The sequence below is a fragment of the Elgaria multicarinata genome, chromosome 2 (genome assembly GCF_023053635.1).
Source record: "Elgaria multicarinata webbii isolate HBS135686 ecotype San Diego chromosome 2, rElgMul1.1.pri, whole genome shotgun sequence".
NCBI classification, from domain to species: Eukaryota; Metazoa; Chordata; class Lepidosauria; order Squamata; family Anguidae; genus Elgaria; species Elgaria multicarinata.
Genome location: NC_086172.1, coordinates 62,592,972 through 62,607,550, shown reverse-complemented (window position 1 = coordinate 62,607,550; position 14,579 = coordinate 62,592,972). Strand labels below are relative to the sequence as shown.

Here is a 14,579-nt window from a genome sequence, read left to right as displayed (position 1 = left end):
GGTGTCGAGACAAGAGGTTCGGTATCGACGGGAGCCTGATGTAAATTTGTCTCGATAGACGAAGAGCATGCGGAAACCAGGCCTGTCTTGGCCACCACGGTGTTACTAGGATGCAGTCCGAATTGTCCATCCTGATCTTCGCTAGAACCCTTGTTAGGAGAGGGAACGGAGGGAAGATGTATAGGAGATTTCCTTTCCACGTTCTTGTGAATGCGTCTCCTAGTGAATTTTCTCCTTTTCCAGCTCTGCTGCAGAACCTGGAGCAGGCTGCGTTTCCCTCGGTGGCGAAGACGTCGACGGCTGGATACCCCCAGCATCGAAAGAGGTGTTCCCTGGTATCGACGTCGAGCTCCCACTCGTGGTCGGTGTGGAAGGACCTGCTGAGTGAGTCTGCGATGACATTGTCCTTCCCTGCAACATGAACCGCCACAAGGTAAGTATCCCTCTTTATACACCAATTCCATATTCTGGTTGCAGATCGAGTCAACGGGTACGACCTGGTTCCACCCTGTCTGTTGATATAACAGACTACCGTGGTGTTGTCTGTGGCTATCAGGACATTTCTGCCCTCGATGATCTGGGCAAAAGTCTTTATCGCATACTCCACTGCCAAGAGTTCTAGGTGGTTGATATGCTCTTCCTTCAAGAAGGGGGGCCATCGCCCTTGTGCAGTAAGGTTGTTGCAATGGGCTCCCCAGCCTTCCATGGAGGCATCGGTAGCGATCGTTACCGAAGGCGATGGTCGTTGAAACGGAACGCCCTCCAACAAATTCCCCATCGAGCGCCACCATTTCAGCGATGCCCGTACTTGTTTCGGGATGGAGAGAAAAGTTCTGTGGGCGTTGAGGCGAAGGTCGAACGTTCTCAGAAACCATCCTTGTAAAACTCTCATGCGAAGCCTCGCAAACGTGATGACGGCCGTAGTGGCTGCCATCAAGCCCAGTAGCCTTTGAACTGTCCAGGCTGAGTGTCTTGTTCGCTTCTCGATATCGACGATGGAGTCGTGAAGCGTCTTTGCTCTGGCCAGAGGAAGGAAAGCTTTGCCATCCAGGGATGATAAGGTCACCCCTATAAAGTCTATCTTCCTTTGAGGCGTTAGAATGGACTTCTCTTCGTTGACCCAGAGGCCTAACGAGTTCAATAAATTGAGGGTCGTAGATATATTGTCTCGTAGCGTGGATTTGTTCTCCGCTACCAGCAGCCAGTCGTCCAGGTATGGATAGATGAAAATTTGTTTTTGCCTTAGGTGGGCGCAGACGACTGCCATCGTCTTCGTGAAGACCCTGGGCGCCGTCGAAAGTCCGAAAGGAAGAACGGAAAATTGGAATTGTTGAGTTCCAATGGCGAATCGCAGGTAAGGTTGATGTGATTCCCTGATCGCTATATGGAAATAAGCATCCCTCAAATCTACCACCGCGAACCAAAGGCCTGCGTGAAGGAGTTGGAGTACCGAAGAAACCGTTGTCATACGGAACTTCTTGGGGCTGATATAGTTGTTCAGATTTCTTAGGTCCATGATAGGTCGAAGACCGCCATCCTTCTTCGGGACCGTGAAGTAGCGGGAGAAGAATCCCTGGTTGATTTGATGTGGTGGCACCGGGGAGATAGCTCCCTTCGATAGTAGGGTTTGGACTTCTAGGAGAAGAGGTGCGGACGGTGCTGTTACTTTCGGTCCCGAAGGAGGAGGAAGGACATCGAATTCGATGGCGTAGCCCTGCTTGATGATAGTGAGCACCCAGGAGTCGGTTGTTATTAACTCCCACTGATGGAAATGGGGTGCTAGGCGGTTCAAAAATGGTGGTAGATTTGGTGCACGGGAGTCAAACCCGCTGTTTTTTGCTAAAGTCAGGTTGACGTTTATCCCCTTGGAATCGACTTTGGAAGGGTCTCTTCTTCTGCAATTGCTGTTGTTGTTGCCTAGGATTGGGTTGATAATATGGCCTGTTTTGGTACTGTTGGGCAGGTGGTTTTGTCCAACGACGCGGTTTGTATTGTTGGGATGGTGCATTGAAACCCATCCTTCTAGCTGTCGTACGGGCCTTATAGATGGTATCTAGTGCCTCGTCCGTCTTGGAGTTGAAAAGTCCTTCCCCGTCAAAGGGTAGGCTTTCAATTCTGGTTTTAGTCTCCGTTGTTAAATTAGCAGATCTGAGCCAAGCGTGTCTTCTTAAGGCTACGGCGCCCATCATAGCCTTGGAATGGCAATCCGTCTGGTGTCTCGCTGTGGACAGTTGCTGCCTGGCTATGGCAGTAGCTTCAGATTGAAATACCCTGGCTAATTCCCTCTTATCTTCTGGAAGGTGATCACACAGTGACCCTATCTTCTGCCAAAGAAATAGTTGATACCGGGCCATTGTTGCCTCATAAGTGGCTGCTCTGATGCCAAGTGATGAGGAAGAATAGATTTTCCTCCCAGTTACATCGAGCTTCCTGCCCTCTTTGTCGGTAGGTGCCGAGTGGGTTCTTTGTGATCGGCCTTGTGCCGATTCCACAACTATGGAGTTGGGTTTTGGGTGTTGTAATAGAAAACCCGCGTCCTTGTCTTGAATTCTGTACATAGACTCTAATTTCCTAGAATTAGGCTGATTAGATGTAGGAGTCTTCCATGCTAGCTGGGCAGTTTGTATTAACGTTTGAGGCAATGGGATGGCCACCGGTGCATTATCTTCGGTATGGAAGACATCATAGATCTTGTCTTGCACCTGATCTTCTGGTTTTTGAATATCTAAACCTAGGGATTGAGCCATTCTTAGGACGTGTTCTGCAAACCTCCCAGAGTCATCAGACGGCGAAGCTGGGTCAGTTGAGTAGACCGCGTCTTCTGGTGATGGGATTGATGGAGCGATAGAGAGTGCAGATTCCGAATCCGAAGGGTAGTCATTGTCTGGTGAAGAGGGCGCCTCAATTTGCTGTTGAATAGGCTGCAGCGCTTGATCTTGTTGTGGTGCTGGTCGATGCGGAGACGCATCGGCTCGACGTCGAAGGGTTGATGCTGGCGATGAATGGTGAGACAACGGAGGAGCCACCGGCATTCGACAGACCCTTGTTGGAGGCGGCGGATAAGCAAAATATGCTTCCGGAGGGTATTGTAGCCTCCTTCCCTCGGGAAGGTAGTCGTGTGGCCGATAGCCTTCCCAGTCATAGTACCTATTTTCAGGTCTATAGTAAGCAACTTGGGAAGATCGATCCCAATCCGGCCTAGGAGACTGCTGCACTTCCACTGGAGCAGGTCTAGGGGTTCCAAGTCTAGGCACTTCGGCTGCCTCATCTGTTGTTGTGAGGCGTGCCGGGTCTCGTGTTGAGGCCGCTGAGGCCGAATCTCTGATTTCCCCCTCTGAAAGGCTCGGGGGCTCATGTTGTCTTTTCCTAGCGGGTGTCGATACCATAGACGGTATCGATGGCTGGTTCGGTACCGAAGAAGTTGCCGTCGCTGTCGGTAGCGAGGTCGGCACGGTACTGCTGGATTTTGATTTTCCAGAATGCCTCGGTGAGGACTTTTCCAGCCTTTTCTTCTTTTTCTTCTTCTTCTCCATTTCGGAGGATCTAGGAGTCCGGGCTTTTATTGAAAGTTTTTTAGCCGCGGAGCTCGCTAGCGACCGTCCTGGCGTGAGGGGTATCTCAGCCCTATAGTGCGCCACGGTCTCATCTCCTACTACGAACGAGGATATTTCAAGTTCAGTATCGGAGGTTTTTGTAGGTGGTTTGTCCATTTTGGCCTTCTTTGGCTCGGTAGCTCGAAGCGCCTTCTCCCACAAGATAGAGCGAAGTCTGTCTGCTCTATTTTTGCGCGTCTGCTTTGTGAACGCCATACAGTGGTGGCACGATTGAACTTTGTGGCTCTCTCCTAAGCAGAGTACACACAAAGAATGCCCGTCCGTAGGCGGGAGTTTAGCCCCACAGGACACGCATTTACGAAATGGGGCCTTCACTGCCATTCGCCTCAGCCGAAGCGTTGAAAGTTTGTACTATATCTACTAACTAAATTTTTTTTTTTTTTTTAGGAGAAAAAGATAGAAGAAGAAAAGGTAAGTATTAATAAGTAATAAAGTATTAAGTAGAAGAGGTTGAAATAGTTCTTTTCTGGAGGTATAGAAACTAGCGTCTAGCACGATGGCGGACGGAAAAAAACTGAGGTAAGGGCGGGAACCCACGGTACATGCGCAGTGGCGTGGGGGAGGGGTTCCCGCCCAAAAGCGTGTCGCTTAGCTATTGGAGGTTCCGATCTAGGTCTCAGCGCAGGCGCAGAGCCCATATGTGTGATGCATAGAGACCACGATGAAGAAGTGGTCCTTGCTTGGCACTGGTTCCAGTGGGAGATGTTTTTATGCTTAATTTCCACACTGATGGGTGGTACAGTTGAATCTCCAGAGATATTGCAGCCAGGGAAGGAGGCCTTCCTTCTTATGCTTAAAGTAGCACACACCTTGATGCCATTACAAAAATGGTGGAATAAAATGAATTGTTTACAAGTTGATTAATAAATATAACAAATATGTATTATGAATTCAATGGGCTTAAAGGTACCTAAATTTGACATGAATTATGGTATTATCAGCTTCTTGTGCTAATTAATTCTTTAAATTGTCTCATATCTCAAGAACAGATCAAGTTTAATTTAAAATTGAGCTCTATACTTTGATAGAAAGTGATGTTCTAGATATTAAAGATATGATCCCAGCAGTAATCATTTATTTATTAATAACTTCTTCCAAATAGTATTATTCAAGATAGAACTTGTTGCATTATTACTCCAGAATTTTTCGTTCTTGGTGTTTGATATTCACAAAAACCCTGTGGAGTATCTCAGATATCTCTGGAATTTCCAAATTATCTGTAGGAGAGACCCTTCTGAGGACACTATTACCTGCAAAGGTGCTTCGTCAGGAATGTGTGAAAAGGCTTTTTCCTGTGTTGCTCCCAAACTGAGAAATGCATTCCTTCAAGAACTACAATTGCCCACCCAACCCCACTCTATAGGCTTATATTAAAAAGGGCATGAATCCTTTAGCTGTTTAAACTATGTAGCTGTTTTAATACTTTACATTTTTTAGTTTTCTTTTTTATTATGTTAAGGCTTTATTGTTTTAGATGGTTGTTCACCACCTTGATAGCTTTGTAGCAAGTAAGATGTTGGTGTTCATAAATAAATAAATAAATAAATAAATTCCTGGTGCAGGAGATCTGGAACAGACCCATATTTGAAATCAAGGATAGTAAGCCTTTATAGAGGTACCATTACTATTACGTTTATGACATCTTGTGTTTCAGATATATGACTCTTGTTCCCCTGTCTTTAACTGGATTGCTTTCATCACAGTTGTAATTGTAGTTATTTTAACCTGTCGGTTAGCAACTCTTGTTTCCCTGTTCTTAATTTGGCTTGCTTTTATAATTACTGTATCTTGCTTTTATAATTACTGTATTTCTAGCTATTTCTAATCTGCTGGTCTATGACCATAATAAATTTTATTGATTGATTGACCCATATTTGGTATAAGGCCAAGCAATCTACCGGAATGCCCTGCCTCACTCTCTGTCTCTGAGTGCCCTGGCTTTGCCCTGTCGTACCTTCTGAGCATGTGCATCTACTCCCCATGCTAAGTAACCCTGACAGCCGAGAAGTCCCTTTTTTCTAAGGGCGAGTGCACCACACATATAAGGGAGGCAACTTGGACTGGATAGCAGGCCAGGCAAGGCAAAGAGTGCTGCCCTCCACATACTTCGTATAGTGGTGTTGATACCTGCAGTCATGCAAACAAAGGCATAAAATAAGAGGAGTCCTGCAGCCTAGGCCTCTACCATGCTCACTTTGCCTGGAAACTCCCTTCCCTTAATGCTTTGTAATTTTTATTTGGTCCTCACAGTGTACTGTTTCTCTAACCCTGTCCATATTTTTTCCCCAGTGGACAGATACAGCTACCTTGCTTATTTTTGTTTTCTGGATATAGTATGCTTAATAAATGAGTCAGCCTATTAACCAAATATTTTGGACATAATTCAGTTCGTTCAATTATATGACGCTTCATTCACTTCAGTTACTCGGGAGGATGAAGAGGAAGGCTATACTAGGATATTTGTTTTCAGGCATTTTTAAGATTATCTAAAAAGGCTATATTTTGGAACATATACTGACCATACCAAACCAAGAATATACTCATCTTAATATTTCTTTATTCTAGATTTTGCTTTTGAAAACTTGTTCATCTGTAAGAAATGATATGTTTAAATCATTGCAAAGAAAGAGCATTGGGGTTTGAAAAGGAAAGAGGATTGTTTTTCCTCCTTTTTCTTTGGCAATGAAGCTGGAGAGTGAGTGGTGTCTCTTAAGTACCCGTTAATTATCTGGATTTGGACAGCACTGGAATCAGTGACTATGCTCTCATTACTGCAGGGAGAATTTTTCCAAACAGCTCAGAATGCCATAGGTAAAAATCTCCCTGGGAGAAAAAGAATTAAGAGCAAAGGGATCAGATAATTAGGATTAAGTAGTTTGACCCAGGGCAGCTGCGCAGTTAAAAATTCTAATCATGTGAGTAATCAATGGAAGAGGGTGAGATGGGGTTTCTGTGAATCAGAATAATTGGAATGAGTGGACAACTGCTACAGGTTCACTGGAGAAAATGGAAAGATTCTGCAGCAACTTTGCATAATTATACCCCAAACTTTATCTGGATGCAGTACTTATTATGAGCATTATTCTCCCTGAAACCAGCAGGCACATGTTCTTTGTGAATTTTGCACACAAAGAGTGTTCTTGCAAACACTCAAAGCAACAAATCACTATCTGCTTCAATTGACACAATGCATTAAAAACACACACCATATTTTTTATAAATTACATTTAAAAGATAAAAATGAAGTAATCTCTTTGTAACATTTTGGTTCATCCAAAACTAATAATCATTATAAACTGTATTCCTCAGTCTTGGTACTGGTCAACAAATAGCTTATTTCCAAAAGTAAATCAACAGAGTCATTTTACTAGGGTGTTTCATGAAGATTATAAGGCATTTTGGAACACACAAAAGCTGAATTTATTTTAACAAAGTATATCATAGTATAACAATTTGCACAAGGGGCAACAAGCTATGATTTTAGAGTATCAGGAAAGGTGTTCGGGGACTGTTATCTTGTAAAAAAAATAGGTCAAGAGTAGTTCAACAAACTTTTGTGGACTCCAACACAGCCACAAGCAATAAGATTTTCTCACATAAAATTAGGCTTTTCACTGGAAACCTTCAAGATTATACTTTCATACTGCTTCCACGAGTTTGTAATTTGGTCCAGGAAAGCCATGTTGAGAATAGCCTTCGGTCAGTTGCATTTGAGTACTTTTTGCTATTATCCTTTAGAATAGAGTATGTGTTAACTTGCCCTTTTACATTCCTTCATGCAGTGAACTATTTCCACATATAAACCAGCACGAGCTGTTTTGTCATTTCAGTAATCATGATTAAGCTCTAAATTTGTTACTCAAGGTCACAGATGTGGCCCAAGACATTTTGCTTCCTGAGATGAAGCAGCAAATGCCCCCACCCTCCCAGGCAACGAGTATAGGAGGAGGGCTTTCTCCGCTCTGGCACCCCGGTTGTGGAATGAGCTCCCCAGAGAGGTCCGCCTGGCGCCTACACTGTACTGCTTTCGTCGCCAGCTGAAGACCTTTTTATTCTCTCAGTATTTTAACACTTAATTTTAACTTAAATTTAAATTTTACTGTTTTAACTCTGTATTTTAATCTTATATCAATTTTGCTGTGTGGTTTTATCCTGGTTGTGCTTTTTATACTGTATTTTGTAATTGTGCTTTTAACTTGTTGGTTGTTTTATTGTGGTTTTAATTTTTGTGAACCGCCCAGAGAGCTTCGGCTATTGGGCGTATAAAAATGTAATAAATAAATAAATAAATAAATAAATAATATAGTACCTAAGGCCAATCATGTTATTTGGGCACCTGAGTCAGAAAAATCTCACCAACAACCCTCTCCCTTTACTAACCAATCAATATATATGACTTGCCAGCATAGATAGGCCTGTACTGTGTTATACATCAAGAAAGACATTCACTCAATGGCATCTCACGTTACCCCAAAGAAGCAAATGTACTCCCATGGCAGTATGGATACAATAATAATAAACTGAAAACTAACCATTTGTTGCCCTTTCAAGTTGCAAAACATCTGGTGCTTGAGGTAGCTCCACTTTATCTAAAAGTAGGGCCAGTCCTGCTTGTGTCAAACAATGCTAAGAGACAACGGCCCTGTTTAGACAACATGCTAAAACATGATGGTTAAGCATTTTGAGCTAACCATTACGGCTTAGCATGTTGCAGGAACCATGACTTAACATGTCATGGGAACTATTCTAACCATGGTACATAACCATGGTTTAAACATGCTCACTAACCACTTGCTGCAAAAGGATTAGCAGCCTAACCTTGGTTTAGTATGTCATCTGAACAGGTCCAATATGCAATTCTCTTATTTTGGGGTATGTATTTGAAACAAGACCACATATAGTAATAGTGCTCATGAATAATGCACAGTTCATATAATCAAGCTAAGAGCAAAAAGGCAGTCATCCTCCTAGACACCTACTAATCAAGAGGGACAAGTCAAACGTGCTTTTCTTAGGTTGAATAGATATTCTTAGGTTGAATAACAAGATCAAGGATGACTTATCCTAATATATTTTTTCTTTTCGTTTTTACTCTGAAGTAACTTATTGTTAGTCACTTGGTGACATATGGCAACACGGAATCTTGCTTTGTGAATGGATACTGCTACACTTCTGCAAGCTTTGTTGACCTGCCCCATACTGGAAGCAAGCATTTTGCTCGTTTTGAGATTTTAGAATAGTATCCCCACTGCACAAAGGGATACTATCCTAAGAGACAGAATGACTGTACAAAGGGGAACAGTGTCCAAGAAGCAGAAATCTGAAGAGAAATGGATGGAGAAGGCCATGGGCTAAGGGAAAACAAAGGGTGGTTAAGGACAAAAACAAGGTGGAGGCAAAACATACGAACGTCATGATTGTGTGCTGCTGTGCGGAAAAGGAATTTGCTCAGGCCATTGAAGTTTTATCTTCTTCAGAAGCTCCCATACACAGAGGAATTATTATTATTATTATTATTATTATTATTATTATTATTATTATTATTATTATTATTTTGCATGAGCTATAAGGTTTTTGATTGTAACTACAGAAGTAAATTAATTAAGCAATGCATGTTCATGACACAAGGGCCTTGTGATATTCCAAAAATATATATATTTAACAAGCATTCCAGCTAGCTGAGAACATGTGTGAGTATGAACTATTTGTTAATTATCATGTGTTTCATTTGATTATGAATCTACTGTATTTATCAGTTACTAAACCAGAAATAGAACTGGCAGAGAAAGACAAAGAATAGAAAAAGTTGACTGACTGAATTATTAAGAAGGAAAACTAAAGAAATATTGAAATTATCAGGCTTTGTTGGCCATCATCTGGAAGTAGCTCGCCATCCTGGGCCTGAAAGGGGAACGCCTGGCTGGAGCAGAAGGGAAGGAGGTTGCAGCTCTGGGCCCATCACTGACGGCAATGACCAAGCTACCTGTGAGTCAGTCAGCCAGCTCCCTCAAAGTTACCTCACAGACCTACGACTGGCCTGCCTTGCAGGGTTGTCGTGCAAGGGGGGGGGCAAGTAGAAACTTGAAATTTGGCACACTGACAGGTCTGGCTGTATAATGTACCAGAAATATCTAATAACATTAAATTTTGGATTTTAAGTATTTTTTTTAAAGAATTTAATAAAAAAATGAGGCTTATGGTTACAACTCCGAGCATGCCTTGGGTGGAACTCCCATGAGTCTTCTCTTGCTACCAAACTTTGACTCATGGTCATGACCAATACAAATTGCTATTATTCCTTCAGGGCATTCCATAAATAAAATTTCTTCAGTAGGAGTTATTGAAAATTCCTTTATGTTATAAACGCTATTCATGGACCCGAGCAACGCCAGGCATATCAGCTAGTGAATGATAAAGCAACAGAATGATGATTCTGCTAGGGATGGTTGAATTCACCTCAGCCTGCCTCACACAACACTCACTGTACCCTCGCCAGCCACCCAACCCTGCTTTCTGTGCCACCAGTCAGTCTGTGGGCAGACAGTGTCCTGCTCCCATGGCGGCACACCTTTTGCACAAATGGTGGCTGTAAATAGGCCCACTTACACAACATTACAGATGTTGATCCAGTAGCTTAATATATTCAAAAGGTGCAATGTTTAATATCCCTCCAAATAATGAAGTAGAATTTTTTTAAAAAAGATAAAGCAACTCATTATCTGTTGTTCAATGCAGCACTATTTTAAAATGTAAAATACTGGAGAAACGTGTTTTACTGGATCCCTTTAAAACCCAAACTGTTCTCACACAGGGGTAAAGGGATTCTCCCGCATCCAATCCCAGAGAGTCTTTTTACTTGCTCAGGGGTCGGAGTAAAATGCACTCTGCACAAGCAGAGTCCTTAATTTCTATCACAACAATAATGTATCAAACAAGCATTTGTGGACTGTATGTCTCCCAGCTTTCCTAAAATAAAGCTTTGCTGGTTCATCTCGTGATCTCAGCATTTTATCTTAGCAGCAACACTGGGAGGGAGGGGAGAGTCATTACTTTCCCACACCTGGGGGAAATTGAGGGAATTCTTGTTAGATTAAGGATTCTGATTGGTTGATTGGTTAGTTGGGAACATTTATATCCAGCCATATATATTGTTTTTGCAAGGAACCCAAAGAGCTCTATTTTATCCTCTCCACTGTATCCTCAAAATATTTTGCTCAAATGTCCCTGATCAGAGTTTCACTGATGGTGCACAATAACACTGTTGAAGATTTGGGTTTTGTGCTCTAAGTTAGCACAGAATTATTTATCCAATATGATCCAGAAGCTCCAATTGTAATTGACCATTCCACCATAGAAGACTACCCGGGGTTCAGGGCTGTGAGATTTTACATTCTAATACGGTGTTGCTTCAGTCAATGGGTATAGCATTCGCTCACCCCATAGAGAGACATTCCAATAGAGAGACATCCATAGAGAGACATTCAGGCATTCCAAAAAGGGCTAACTATTACATGTGAGAAGACGCACTCCAGCCCCGCCCCTCTCCCTTGTTGCATTTGTCATCCTCAACTCATGGAGGGCTGCAATCTGAAGAGATGAGCCTCCTGTATCCATGGAGGCTATTCATGCAAGCCAGAACACTGAAAAATCCACATTTTTCAGTGGACACGGAAGGCTTCCCTCTTCAGACAGTGGCCCACTCATGAGCACAGAGTGACAAACTGATGGAGGAGGTAGGTGGGCCCGTCTCTCCATGTGTCGTTGTTAACCGCCCCCCCTTTTTCTATTTTGAAAGGCTGAACAAGGCTACAGATATAGATATATGAAAGCTGGATCTATCTTGTACAAGGGAATGAGCATTTTGTGCCTATAAACGTTTTGAAAACATGATACTGAAAATCCGACATCCACACTCGAGGAATTAATGAATAACCATTTTTGTTTGTTTTTTTCCAAATCCACTAATGAAATACAAAGATTAATTACTCTCTGAATACCAAAGGATTAAACCCACTAATTGCACAACTAATAAAATGTATGTCCCTTGATTAATAAACCTCAGAGCTTCCAGCGTGTGACATAAAAAATTATATCTCCGAAGCGCAAATACACAAGGGTAAGGATATATAACATTAAACCAACATACAATTAGCAACACTTTATTTTAATTATCTTTGGGTACTATTAATGTTGGCCCTGTAGTTCATTTTTCTTCATGGATTACTCCTTAGACTGTTGGTGTAGATTAATTCTGCAAGTATTGGCACACTCAATTTTTTTTTTTAAACAAGCTGCAACACAAAAACGGAATCAATGAAGAAATCCTATCTGGTGACCTTCTGTAGTGAGGTTTACCTATCCTTCGAGGCAATTGGAAATAACTGATAGAAACCATGACTTCATTAAACAACTTTCTATCATCAGAAAGGAAAAAAAAGAAAAGAACTGAAGAACTGAACTGGCTGCACAGAGCTCATTGGAAAGTATATTAGAAAGGAAGATCTGCATGCAGTATTAACAATAGATTAAAAAAGAAAAGAAAAAATATCACAAAGGTAAACCATGGAAACCTCAATTATTCCGGTTTTACCTGTGGTACCAAGATGATTCCAAGGACCGCGGGAGGTGTGGGTGCCTGTCCGGGCTTCTTCCCTCCTCCCTGCAAGTAGCGGGGGTCAACAGAGGGAAGGAGGCAGGCCAGGGGGAGTCCAGGGACATCAAGGGAGGGAGCAGGGTTGGGCCTTTTTTTTGTAACTTACGTTTTCACTAGAGGCAAGTGTGCTCCAGCTCTTGTTTTTTAAAAAAAACCAAAATGGCAGGTGCAATAGGCACAACATCCCTCTTCCCTTCTGGGACGTTGTGCTTCTGTTTAGACATCCAGGGATGATCCCAGAAGCAGGTAAGTCCAGGATTGCCCCCCTTCCTCCCCAAAGGCCATTAGGTGTAGAAAGGGCCTTAGTGATGTTGTAAAGAGAGACAGAGCTAGTTTGAGGAGAAAGAGGGAGAAGGTCTGCTGATTGGTGTGTGGCGTAGGAGAAGCACAGCTGAAGACAAAGGGAATAGATATTCTTTCTCTGAGGAATAACCTTAGGTGGCTGATGAAAATCAGGAGTTGGAAGCAGGTGGCTGTGTTATGCCAAGATGCTTCACTATGACCTTGCCAGAGGAAAGTTATACAAGCAGGAAGTAAAATTCAAACTGTCCAGCAGCCAGTAATAGAATGGTAGGAGCTTGGGTGTCAAAGGAAGACTGTACTTAGAAGCTATAACTGATTGTAAGAGTATTTGGCTTGGGTGGAGGTTTAGGGAATTTGACCTGAAGTAAAAGAAGTCTTTAGAACAATGTTTCTTGAATCCTAAAGATTTGTCACTAAGCAGTCTTTTGAAAACACCATAGTATATATTAGTCATTCCTTATATACAAAATATCACTTTAATAACTTCCTTTTTACTGTTCCCGTCATTTTTACTGTTCCTTCTTCTGAAATCAAGTATGACTGCATTGGATATGAGTGGCAATTCTCTACTTACATATAAATAAAATATGATACCTCTGTGGTCCCTGCTTCCAATTAGGGATGTCAGAAAAATCAATTTGGGTGGTATAGTTCAACGAGTTTTTCTGGGCTTCTCTCCCATGCCCCCCCCAACTTACTTTGGTTTCCGCTGCAGCACCCAAATCTGCAATGAGTCGGGCTGGTTCGTGGATTTTGCGGGATTTTGCACATGGGGGTGGGAAGGTTCTCCAATTTGCACAAATTTCTGAGCAATTTGCATAAATTACAGTCAAATTTGCACAAATTATACAAATTATTGCTGAATTTGTATAATGTGCATACATTCAGCCTGTAATTTGTGCAAATTAGGCTGTGAATTGCACAAATTGCTCAGAAATTTGTGCCCATTGCAGAACCTTCCTCCCCTCACCAAAAAAAAAAAAAAAAGTCCCCGGAGTACAGCCCACAGCCTACAGTTGGCTCTCAGACACCAAGACTGAGGCTAACTCAAACCCACAGAGACTTTACCACACAAAATAGCCTTTATGATTCAGTTTCTGCAGGACAAGCCACAAATGGCCTCCACTGTACTATCCCTTATCAAGCAACAGAACTCAGTTGAGCCAGAAACAAAAGACATAACCCAGTGACAGGCATCCCTACTTCCAATTGATTCAACAACATTTGCATCTCACACTAGGTCCTGCGTGCCAATTCGGTTTATACCTGGGAGTTTATGTATTAACACCACCTCTGTCCTTCTCATCCCCATACTCCAGGCATACTATTGATGTGCAACAACTGGCAATACATACTGCTGTGATATGTGGAAGATATTGCAACAGCTCCAGTTGGGAGCTATTGTCACTGCTCAAACAATGGCAGCAACATTGGTAGTTTGTTGCATGGCAATTTGGCAGTGTGGTACCTATGGTGTTGTGGCTAAAGTAATGAACTGGGAATCGGGAAATCAGGGTTCTAGTCCCCTCTTGGCCATGGAAACCCCACTGGGTGACTTTGGGCCAGTCACAGATTCTCAGCCCAACCTACCTCACAGGGCTGTTGTTGTGAGGATAACATGGAGAGGAGGAGGATTATGTATGCTGCCTTAGGTTCCTTGGAAGAAAAAAGGTAGGATATAAATGCAATAATAAATAAATAAAAATAAAATAAATATATCTGGGTACATCTAGAGTTTCCTGTGACTTGGGTCTCTTCCTTAGCAGGAAAGAATGGATCTAGGGACAATACCCTCCTCTCATGCAAGCCCCGAGTCATTACTAACTCTTGGAGGGACGCCAGCTTTTGCTGACATTTTCTTGGCAGGCCTTATAGCGGGGTAGTTTGCCGTTGCCTTCCCCGGCCATTATTACCTTTCCCCCAGATACCTGGGTACTCATTTTACCGACCTTGTGAGGATGGAAGGCTGAGTCGACCTGAGCCGGCTGCCTGAAACCAGCTTCCGCTGG

At 42.6% G+C, this 14,579-nt stretch overlaps 1 protein-coding gene across 3 annotated transcripts in view; it reads right to left on the bottom strand.

The window, feature by feature from the left end:
• Positions 1 to 14,579, bottom strand: part of NCKAP5 (NCK associated protein 5) — a 640,533-nt gene that overhangs the window by 203,635 nt on the left and 422,319 nt on the right. The window lies entirely within an intron of this gene.